Source organism: Mustela nigripes, chromosome 12, assembly GCF_022355385.1.
Source record: "Mustela nigripes isolate SB6536 chromosome 12, MUSNIG.SB6536, whole genome shotgun sequence".
In the NCBI taxonomy this organism is placed as follows: Eukaryota; Metazoa; Chordata; class Mammalia; order Carnivora; family Mustelidae; genus Mustela; species Mustela nigripes.
The window spans coordinates 126,649,366-126,662,094 of record NC_081568.1 but is presented as its reverse complement, the minus strand read 5'-3'; positions in this window follow the sequence as shown (position 1 = coordinate 126,662,094).

The window sequence follows — 12,729 nt, the reverse complement described above, 5'->3', positions numbered from 1 at the left end:
CCAGTCTCTCATTATGTCAGCAAAAGCCTTCTAGTCACATGCTATTCTGTAGCTTTACCTTAATTTCACAGTGTTCTTGGCTCTAGAAATGTTCACATAGTCTTTGCTTATCTGAATCTATTTCTAAGGCCATTCACAGGCCATTTTCACACTATTTGTAGTGAGAGTGATTATTTTAAAATTGCCAGCTCCTAGAATTCCACACAAAGAGAGGGTGCAAGTCTTTTCTGCTAGAGTATTAAATTTATTTGGAGATTTTAGAGTCTCATCTTAGAGGACAGAGAGGACAGAGGATCTTAGAGTACAGAGAAAGAGGCAGGTCCCTGCCATTGGCATCTGTCATTCTTGTTGCATTCCTTTCAAATCTCTTTTTGAAAGATCAGTGGTAATGGTAGATGGTTGTGGGGTAGCTGCTTATGCCTGATCTTGTCTTCTTCTGCATATTTCATTGTATTTTATTTTATTTTGCTTTAGCTATGTCTTTGGGCGGACAAGTTTATTTTTTATTTATGAAGTTGTGAATTGTGTATTTGGTCCAATAGTTACTCTAGGACCACTCCCCTCCCTGGGGCAATACCAGTCTCATATCTCATAAGCCAAAATAAGGAAATAGAATGAAGTTAACATGGAAGTTGGGACAAACATTAACTGAATTGGCATCTGTTATTAATTCACATATTATCCTAACATGTACTATTCTTTTCTTATACATTTTTGTGGAATTCATTATTGAGACAGTTTTTATGAGCTTCTCACTTGGTATTTTAGATCAAACATACTTTTAAGTGTACCCTTACTCATTACATGTAATACTATTACTAAGCCATGAAGCTAAAATTATAACATGTCATTGGTTATGAGAATGGCTCTTGAATATATAGACTATAAATACATATTGAAATAATATTTTTATTATATTTCAGAAAAGGCTTCGTTTAGTACTCTACAGTGTGAGGGATTTAAATCAGATACGCAAAAGTGGTATAATTGTATTACACACTATCTTTCTGTTACATAAATTATTTGGTCATGATTTTTTTTAAGTCAAATATATAAAAGTACTTCATGTTGTATCTGAGTTCATTCTACAGAAGACTTTATACCTCCCAGTAGGTTCATTGTAAGAATTGGCACTAAGAATTAGAGAAGAAGGTGAAACAGGCAAATCTCAGAAAAATAATACTTTCTTTGGTTAAATAATAATTAAATCGCTAGGAATGAGATTAGCTAACAGCGTGAAAACTTCCCAGAAGAAGCGTGCCTAAAATGGATTTAGAAATATTCAAGTTGCCTCCCTGGATGCTATTATTGAAGTAGTCAAATTAAAATGAACCAGTATTTAAAAAAAAACACAATTACTTTGTCAGATATGTTATTAAATAACACTTAAATTATGTAACATGATTTTGTGATGACAAGTGCAGCAGTCTCCAGGCTATAGAAACTGTAGGGAGAACCTATGACTTCCAGATCAATAAGATCTCTTAGATAAAGCACACTGAATCACCATTAACTACCCTCCAGCTTAGAAGATGAGGAAACAAAGAGGGTCCAGAATAATGCCATCAACGGCAAACAAATAAACCTGGAAAGCTATAAAATCACCTGTTTTTTTCCAAAGAAATCAAGTCAAGTGAGTAAAATCGGGATAGATATTTTTAAATGTTTTGATTTATGTATTCTTTCAGAAATTCCTCCTTTTATCATCTCCTGACTGTATCACCTTACTTTCATATTAGACCTTAGTAGGAAAGTAATGATTCAGTAACTGAGAGAAAAGAAGTGAAGGAGAATTAGTAGTATTGGTAACGTCTTTAAACATTATTCCAGTGCTTTATTGACACGAAACAATTTTGGCATATTTATTTGCTGTTTAGATTGCTCTAGGTTTCCAGCTTATGGGAGAACTAATAAAATTTTTGCTTATACCAACTTACTGTGCTAGAGAAATCAAATTTTGACATGAGGATCCACCAACCTTAAAATATTTGGAGAGTGATTTTTTTTTTTTAAATCTATTCAGAGTACTTTTGCACTCATGTTACCTTAAGATAATACGATCATTAAATTACTTAAAGCAATGTGCAGTCATTTACTTTCAGTGGCATTATTATTGTTACTTAAGAGAGAATGTGTAGACATTCAAAGATACCTGCAAACAAGTATATACAGTTATATATATATATATATATATATATATATATATATACACACACACACACATACATATATACATATATATTTGCGTGCATGGATAACATAGGTACAAATTGATAAAAGCAGAAAAGTGGTTGGAAAGATAATTTTTCTTTCTCTTTCTTTTTACAGTGTTTATTTAAGATTCACTTTGTAGTCAAGGCACATAAGAGACTTTGATTTGAAGAGGTTTCCTTTTGAAGGTGACAAGCTAGCTTTCACTAAAACATTAATCCTCTGGCTATTTATCAGAGACTAGCGACTGTAAGGACATTAGAGACTAGAAATATTATACTCAGCGAATAAAGAAAATCCTAGTACTTCTTGAACTCAAGGGCTTTTATATTACACAAAATCATTTGGAAAGTATATATTTGGAATTAAAATGGAAGTGTGAGGCTTCATCATTTATAACAGATTACAAAAAGCTATAATTTAGTGGCTTTCTCTTTAAATGTTTTTAAGTTCAAGAAACTGTACATGCACACACAGAAAGGATTGGGTGCAAAGAACAGTTTTAATGGTTATGGAAAAACAAAAGATGACTTAAAGGATTTTAGGCATGTTATTTCTTTTGATATCACCAAGTTAGTTCTGCAGACAAAAGAATAAGCAGCAGAGTACACAGTAGAGGTACTCTTACGGGAAGGCTATTCAGAGAATTTTATGGAGAGACTAGTGTACAGAAGTAGATATGCTTCACAAATCTTGATTCCTCCCTAACTATATATGTGTCCAGAACTGTGAGAGATTTCAAGATAACACAAAAGTTAATATCAAGAAGTCAATATATTCATGAAGAAATACCTAATATAGTCCCTATGAAACAGGTTTTCAGAGTTGAGGCTTTTAGAATTTTGAAAGTAGAGATCATCTAATTCAGCTGTATCATCTTTACCATGTTTACTAATGAGTGCTGAAATCTACAGTCGTTTTTATACAAGATCATGCAGGATGTATATGATAGTGGCTCTATGTTGTGGAGGACGTACTGGCTTGACAGTAAAGGGAACTGAACGTTAATTTATTAAATTAACCTTGTTAAATAAAATAACTCACCTTTCACTTCATAGTTATAAAATCAGAATGGTTGGATTAAAATGTAACAATTGAAAGGAATAGACAAACATATAAGAACATGTCTAAATCTTGAAAAAATTTCAGAACACACATACAGTTTGATGCTGTTTATAGGCATTTAAACACAGAACACAATATTAAATATTGTTTGTGGTTAAGCATACGAATGTCAAAGATAAAAATGGACTAGATGAATATCTACCAAACTTATACTAGTTGTTGCTTCTGAGACAAGGGTCAGAATATATGACTGGAATATATGGTCAAAAGAAAGCTTTGCGTATATCTGCAATTTGGTTTTTCCAACTATAAAATGGGTATAATAATAGTATGTGCCCAATAAGGTTATTGTGAATATTAAATGAGCCAACATAGTAAAGTGTTTAGGACAAGTGAGGTATACAGTAAGATGTTATTGTTAGTATCATTAATATTTTGTAATTGGGACATCAGATCTATCTTTGGAGCTAATTATATTCCATATACATTCCACGTAAATTCTGACTCTTCCTCTGTTCCTAGTACTATAGCAGCACCATGGGAGACAGGAACACATTTGCTTCCAGTTTCAACATAACCAAAGCTCTGCATTTATTAAACTATTGAGGTATATATATTAAGAGGAAAGTACGTATATATCACTGATGATATTTATAACATAATTTATTACTGATGATTTCAAAATAAAATAAAATTTGCATATAGAGAGAATATCACATAGATACACTAGCAAGTTTTATCAAACCACATGCCAATTTTTTATTATAAAATGTTTTTAGGAGTTCCTGGGTGTCTCAGTCTGTAAAGCATCTAACTCTTGATCTCAGGTCAGGTCTTGGATCTGTGGGTCCTGATTTCAAGCCTCGTGTAGAGCTCCACACTGGACATGGAGTGCTTACTTCGGCAGCACATATACTAAAATTGGAGCGACACACTGGATGTGGAGCCTACTTAAAAAAAAAAGTTTTCATATGTAATGCAATTACAATTACCTTCATATAACACAGTTGCTTATTTAATATCTATTTGTGGCATTAATTCATTACCATAAAGTTCATTATACTTTCAAACATATTATCTTTTAACTGTATTTTAAATAACCAGGTATTTTTTGATAAAGTATGTATTATAATGTTACCTTGAAATAATATCCTCAGTTTTTATAGTCTGTAATGAATAAATGAATGTCATTTATTTGAGATATTATTTTTAAATTCACCATTTCCATTTCTAACATTTTAACTATACTTGTTCTGTTTTATGTTTACAAAAGATATATTGATTAGAAGTAAGTGAAAATATATACTGTAAGGAAACCCATTTCAACCTTGTAATAATTTAGAATTCTAGTTTATCAGTAAATATATGGAAATATTATTTGCATTTCCTAGTTATAATTTAGACATCTGTCTAATCAAATGAAGAAATTTTCAGGTTGATTTTTAAGATTAAATTTAAATCTAATCAAGCAATGGTACCTTGATTCCTCAACAAATGATATTATGGACTCCAGAGCAATTATTTCAATGTGACACACAAATTAACAGTAGTTTAAATAATATATGCACCAATTCACATCGAGCAAAAGCAATAATTTTATTTTATAGCTCCAAGGAGTTGAATTTTAATGATAACCAAACTTTTAAAAAAACTCTTAAATCTCACAATAAAAGAATAAGTATTTTTTCTGTTGCTAATATTGACCAATATTAGGTTTTCTGGTTTGAGTTAACTATGTGTCATAGAGTAGTGGTTCTGAATCTCATAGTTTTTAATGAAAATTTAGAAGATAAAAAATTACTTAACACAAAAATTTCCTATAATCTCCATTGCCATGATTCATCAAATTAGGACAGCATTGTGGAGATGTGGGGCTGGCTAAATGATACAGCATGTGACTCTTGATCTCACAGTTGTGAGTATGAGCCCCATGTTGGATGCAGAGTTTACTTAAAAATAAATCTTAAGGTGGGGACTTGTTGGCTCAGTCAGTTAAGCATCTGGCTTTAGCTCTGGTCCAGATCCAGGGTCTTGGGATTGAGTGCCACATTGGGCTCCCTGCTCAGCGGGGAGCCTGCTTCTCCCTCTGCCTGTTTCTCCCTCTGCCTGGGCTCCCCCTGCTTCTGCTCTCTCTCCATCAAATAAATAAATACAATCTTTAAAAAATAATGATAAAATAGGGGCACCTGGCTGACTCAGTGGGTTAAAAAATAGTAATAAAATAAAGTAAAATAAAATACAAATCAAATCCAAATCAAATCAAATCCAAAGGGGCTCAGTCCATTAAGAGACTGCCTTCAACTTAAAGCATGATCCCAGGGTCCTGGGATCAAACCCAGCCAGTTTTGGGCTCCCTGCTCATCAGGGCAGTCTGCTTCTTGCTCTACCCCTCCCTCCCATGCATGCTCTCTTTCTCTCTCTCTCTCTCAAATAAATAAATAAAATCTTTTAAAAAAATCTTAAAAAAAAATAAGTCAACATTGTTATCCCCAGAGTCATAATTCATCCTTATATCCTTAATATTACCAGTATCTTGGTACACTGAAGACATTAAACAAAAGCCTGTTACATATGAATGAATGAAAAAAAAATGATGCTTTACATATATGTAGATTTAATCTGTATCTCTGATTTGTCCTTGCTTTAAGTGGAAAATTTAAAAGAAAAGAGAGAAAACTCTTCTCCAAATTTAAAGGGAAGGCAAAAGAAATGGTGGAATTGGATGATTAGATCCATCTTTGATGTAATTTGATGTAATTATACTCAACTTCTCCACATAAATCCTGAATTTTTCTCTATACCTGGCAACATATGGAGGTCTATGGATGATAGAAAAGAAATTGAAGATAATATTCTATTTCCTGAGCTTGCTATTTTTAAAATAAATGATTATTTTTTAAAAATTAAAATGACTATCAGTCCATCTATTTATATAGCAATAATTTGGATATTTAGTCTCTTAAATTTGGGCATCTAAAAATATCCTTTTGAAGTTATTTATTTTATATTTTATGTAATTCCTATTAGAAACTCATATGATGCCTTTATTTTTCAAAAATTATGGGTAATATAAACCCCATTTATTTCAGATATTCATATATGTGGGAAATTTTAGTATTTATTTGCTTGTAGACTAAATCCTGAGCTATTCAAATAATGCCAAAATTTACAAAAATAACATGATGAACTCCATGTCTTTTTTTTAATTGTAAATTTTTCTCTTTTTTTTAATTAATTTTTTATTTTTTATAAACATATATTTTTATCCCCAGGGGTACAGGTCTGTGAATCACCAGGTTTACACACTTCACAGCACTCACCAAAGCACATACCCTCCCCAATGTCCATACCAGAAAATTCATAATAAAGAGTTTAGACCATTTGCACAGGACTCATTTAAGCAACAACAAAAAAAATTGTATGTATTTTATATATGTGATAGATCAACAAAAAAGAATATATTCCTCCAAACTCCTACCTACTCCCAGATGCAGTGAAATATTGCTCTTATCACAAAAAGGTATTTCCAAGTTTATAAGAAATTAAAGCTCATTGTATCTTTAAAAAGAATAAAAATTATCTAGGAAAAAAAATAGCTATATTATCTTGAGTACCTGTATAGGAACCTCCTTTTTGAGAAAGCTCTTGTCAAATGAATTCCTGTTAAATGATTCCTAGACAAATGGAGATTGCTGCACATGGTTTTTCAGAACTGCAAGGATTGAGGCTGTGAGCCAAAACTACTTAAAATTTCCATCTTTTTTGGCAATAAAACAAATAATAGATGTGGATTTAGAGGGGAAAAAAAAACCTTAGCAAAATTGCTTAGCAAATTTTAATGCCTTGTTTGCCATAAATTCATGGGGATTGGTCAGTAATTTCCCCCAAAAGAATGGAGACTACATCATATCTATAAATTGACAAAATATGTGGTTACTTTCATGGCTTAATTTGGGGATTATCAGAAAACTCTAACTTACTAAATATAGAGCTATCATCACAACTGGACCTTGTAACCTGAAATCCCTACCATTGATCTATCACTTTGTTTTTTGTTTTTTTTCCCCCCTCTCCCCCATGGTCTATCACTTTGAATTATAATGACACAAAGCAGAATCATTGTTTAAGAAGGTCCTATAAGATACTACTTTATATGCTGTCTGGACAAGGGACTGAAATATTCATCTGTTAAAATAAAGAAGACCATTTTTTATATACAAATGGGAGTTACGTAAAAGAAATTCTAACTCGTTTTCCTTTCCACAGTATTACTTTGAGATGCCAATATATGTGGTCAACATACAGAGATCAATTTTGTTTTTATATGCTACCAACAAACAGTTGAAAATGCTATTTTTAAATGATGTTTGCAATATCGTAAAAACTATATACTAAATTTATTACAGATATTGATATTTCTAAGCCGAAAACTAAAAAATATTGCTGAGAGAAATGAAAGAAAATCTAAATAAAGGGAGAGGAGCACCTGGCTGGCTCAGTCAGAAGAGTATGTGACTCTTGATCTCAAGGTCTTACGTTCAAGCCCTATGTTGGGTATAGGGCTTACTTAGCTTAAAAAAAAAAAAAAAAAAAAAAAAAAAGGGACGCCTGGGTGGCTCAGTTGGTTGGATGACTGCCTTTGGCTCAGGTCATGGTCTCGGAGTCCTGGGATCGAGTCCCGCATCGGGCTCTCAGCTTCATGGGGAGTCTGCTTCTCCCTCTGACCTTCTCCTCACTCATGCTCTCTCTCTCACTGTCTCTCTCGCAAATAAATAAATAAAATCTTTAAAAAATAAAAAAAAAAAGAAAGTAAATAAATGGGAAAGTATATAATGTTTATGGATTGGAAGAGAATACAAAGAGTAATATGACAGATTTAAGCCTAGTCATATTGATAATCACATTACATGTCAATGGCCCAAACAAACCAATTTAAGGCAAAGATTACTTGATTGAATAAATAATAAGACCTAAGGGTCAGAAATCTGAGAACAGCTTTACTGAGAGGTTCTGGCTTGTGGTCTTTTGTGGGGTCATGGCCAAATCATCCTCCAGTGCCTGAAAGGCTTCATGTGGCCTGGAAGATCCACTTGTTGGCAGAACGACTCAGTTCCTCCCTACGTGGATCTTTTCACCATGCAGACTGAGAGTCTTGTGATAAAGCAAATAGCTTACCCAAAATGAGGTATTTAAAAGAGAGAGCAAGGAGGAAACTGCAGTACCTTTTATGACCTTGTTTTTGAAGTCTTACACTACTGTGTCTGCTTTATTCAATTTGTTAAAAGTGAGTCCCTGAATCTAACCTGCACCAAAGGGGAAGACTTCAACTGTTGGAAGAAGGAATATCAAATAATTTATGGCCGTATTTTAAAGACACTACACCCAACAATACATTACCTATAAGAAACTAAATACAAAACCACATTTAGGTTAAAAAGAAAAAGAAAAATATATACCATGCTAGCACTAATAAAAACAACTATAATAGCTATGTTAAAAACAGACAAGGTAGAATTTAAAGCAAGAAATATCAGAAATGAAGACAGTTATTTCACAATGATAAAGAAATTAATTTGTTAAGAGGCCATAATAATTCTGTTAAGAGAGTTACTACAATCCTAATAAACTTGAAAATACTTGAAGCAAACAATAAATAAAGCTAATAGGAGAAATTGATATATCCATAATTATAGTTAGAGATTTCAGTACCTCCTCTCTCAAGAAATAATAGGACAATCAACAGAAAGCAACCTGGAAAAAAATAAAAACAACAACAACTCTAAAGCACCCAGACTTAATTGACATTTATGGAGAACTTCACCCAATGGTAGTTCTTTTCAAGCATACATGGAAAAAACATCAAGATACACATTATTCTGGGACAAAAACAAAGCAAAGCAAAACAAAAAACCAGTATGTCTCCATAGATTTAAAAGAAATAAAATGCAGGGCGCCTGGGTGGCTCAGTTGTTTAAGCTTCAGACTTTTGATTTCAGCTCAGGCCGAAGATCTCGGGGTCCTGGGATGGAGTCCAAATTGGACTCAGCGTTAGACCTGGAATCTGCTTAAGATTCTTTCTCACCTTCTCCCTCTGCCTCCCTGCCACACATAATCTTAAAAAAAAAAAAAAATCCAATGCATATGGATTGGAAAGGAAATAAAACTCTCTTTACTTGGAGATTGTATGGTCTTATAGAGAAAATCTGAGGGAATCCACTGCTACAACAACAATGAGACAAAACAAACAAAACAAAACTAGTAATTGCAAGAACTAGCAATTGAGCTAGCAAAGCCACAGGACATTATATAAATATACCAAAAAAAAAAATCTATTTTCATATATTAGCATTGAACAACTTGAAAGTAAAATGATAAGTACAATATAAGCATCAAAAATATGAAATAATTAGGGTAAATTGAATGATAGATGTGCAAGACCTACACAGTAAAAAAATCACAAAATATGGCTGAGAGATTGAAGAGCTAAATAAATGGAGATACATACTGTATTCACATATTCTGCAAAGATTGAAATCTGAGTAAATGTAATTAATTATACCTCAATAAAGTTGATTTTTTCTTGAGATATAATTCATATACTTTACACATTAACCCTTGAGGTGCAAATCAGTGGGTTTAAGCCATGTTGTAAAAACATCATGATTTTCTAATTCAAGAATATTTTCATCACCCTAAAATGAAATCACAGTCTATTAGCAGTCACTCCCATTCTTCCCTCCCTCTAACCCCTGGCACAAATAATTAACTTTCTGTCTCTAGAGATTTGCCTATTCTGGATATTTCACATACATGGAATCATGACAGTTTTTATGTCTGGCTACTTTCACTTAGTATAATGTGTTCAATATTCATCTATGGTTTAGCATATGTAAGTATTTTATTCCCTTCATAGTAAAAGAATATTCTATTATATGGATATATCACAATTTTGTTTATCCATTCATCAGCTGATGGACATTTGAGTTGTTTCCACTTGTTAGCTATTCTGAAGAGCTAGTATGAACATTGGTGTGTAGGTTTTGTTGTGAACCAGTCTTGTCAGTTTTTTTGTGTATATAACTAGGAATGGAATTCCTGGGGCACATGGTAACTATGTTTAACTTTTGAGGCACTGTCACAGTTTCCACAGTGACTCTACCATTCTACAATCCCAGTAGCAGTGTAAGAGGGTGCCAGTTTCTCTACATTTTCCTCAAAACCTACTATGGTCTTTTTTTTTTTTTTTTTTAAATTACAGCTCTTCTAACAGGTGTGAAGTGCTATCTTATAGTTTTGCGGTATCTTATAGTTTTGCTTTGCATTTACCTATTTAATGATATCAAGCATTATTTTGTGTGCTAACTGGCCAATGGTGTATCTTCATAGGAGAAATGACTTCAAAATCTTTGGCCCTTTTTTAACTAACTGGCTAAAGTCTAATCCTATACTTTTATTTGCAAGAAAAATTTTTGCTTACTAACACAATCTATTTCATTGTTACAGGTCTATTAATAATTTGTCAATTTCGTACAAATTATCTCACTTTTGCCTTACAGTTATTCTTAGCATTTCCTTATAATTGATTTTAATTCTATAAATTCTATAGTAATGTTCCTTATTACAGTTATAATTTTGGTACTTTGTTTCCTTGTGCTGTCCAGCTATCAGTTTGTCGCTTTTATTTTTTTAATGTTTCAAAGAACACAATTTTAGTTTTGTTAATTTTCTCTATTACTTTTGGGTTTTCTATCATTTATTTCTGTTACTTCTCTTTGGTTTTGGTTTAGTTTGTTCATGCTTTCTTATTTCTTTAGTTAGAAAGTTAGGTTATTAATCTCTTTTTTTAACATAAGCATTTATAGATATACATTTCCCTCTAGACACTACTGAACATTACTATAAACACTACTCTAGCTTCATCCCATAAATTTTGGTTTATTTTATATTTGTTTTACTTATTGGAAAGTATTTTTTAGACATTTATTATTTATTTAAGAGAGAGACTATGGTGAGGATGGGCAGAAGGAGAGGGAAAGAGACAATCTCAAATCTGATGTGGTGCCTCTCTAGGTAATTTTTCATTGAACTTATTGTACTTATCAACTTTTTTTTTAACTTATAATTTTTATCTTCTTATTCTCTAATTGGTTTGACATTATACTCATACTAACAGTTTTTAAAACATGGTTCTTTTTATTTATATGAAATATTTAAAATAGCTGGTTTAAAATCTTTTTCTAGTAAGTCTAACATCAGGGCCTCCTCAGGGACAGCTTCTGTTGTGATTTTTCCCTCTTTGTTTGAACCGTACTTTATAGATTCTTTGCATGGCCTATAACTCTTTGTTGAAAACTGAACATTGTAAATAATACCGTATGGCAACTTTGGATATCATATTTTCTCACCCTTCCCCCACACCTCGACTTAGGCTGATCATGGATGCTTTTTATTTTTGTTGTTTATTTAATGAGTTTTACAAACTAATTCTGTATTCTGTGAAGTTTATTCTTTGTCATTTGTAGCTCTGGAGTCTCTGTTAAGTCAGCTTAGTGTTCAGCTAATGATTGGACAAATATTTCCTAAAATTGTTGGAAAACATACATCTCTGCAATTCTTTGTGCATGTTGGAGGCACATCTTTAACTTCACTTCATCAACTGACATCTTTGACTTATCTTTGTTTCCTGCATGTGAGAGCCGTAAGAGTAGCGAGAGGTAAAAGCACAGCACCTTCTTGCATCTATTTCTCTTTTTGATCCCTGGGTTTGTACACAACCATATTTTTGTGTTGATCTTACAAGGTCCCAGGGGTATATCAGAGCTTTTCAAAGCCTCTATGGATATGTCATTCATTTGAAGCTTTTTAGTTAGCCTAATTTCTGCTTCAACTATTATCCACTGTCTCAGGCAGCTGCAAATTTAAATAACTGCCTCTGTTTGCTTTCAGTAACACCCCAAATGAAAGAACTTTTCTTCTCGTAGCTCTTTCAGAATTCCTTTATTCCTTTGTGAAACATTAATGATTTTCACCTATTCCTGTTTATGATACTTCATTGCCTAAGAGAACCTTGGGAAGAGAAACCCTTTCTGGGTCTGATCTGTCCTCCACGAAGCAACAGGCTTAGACCTCTTTTGATAGCTTCACTCCTCTCCATATCCTCACCTAAAACAGTTCCAGAAATACCATGTGGCAAAAAATCATTGGTTTTCCCCAAATTTTATCCCACTTAATTTCCTGAGACTCCTGTTTCATTTCTTATGCCCTAATCCAGAATGGATTTTCTTAGAAAAATTTAAAATTTAAAAAATAATTTCTATGCTCTTCCTCAAAGCTATTTAATTCTTGTAAGATTACATTTGGAAGGAGGCAAATTAGAGCTCCAAAGAAACTCACAAAAACTTTTTTATTTGTTCTTGCCAAAATTGATATATAGTCTCTCTCTGACAAGAAAAC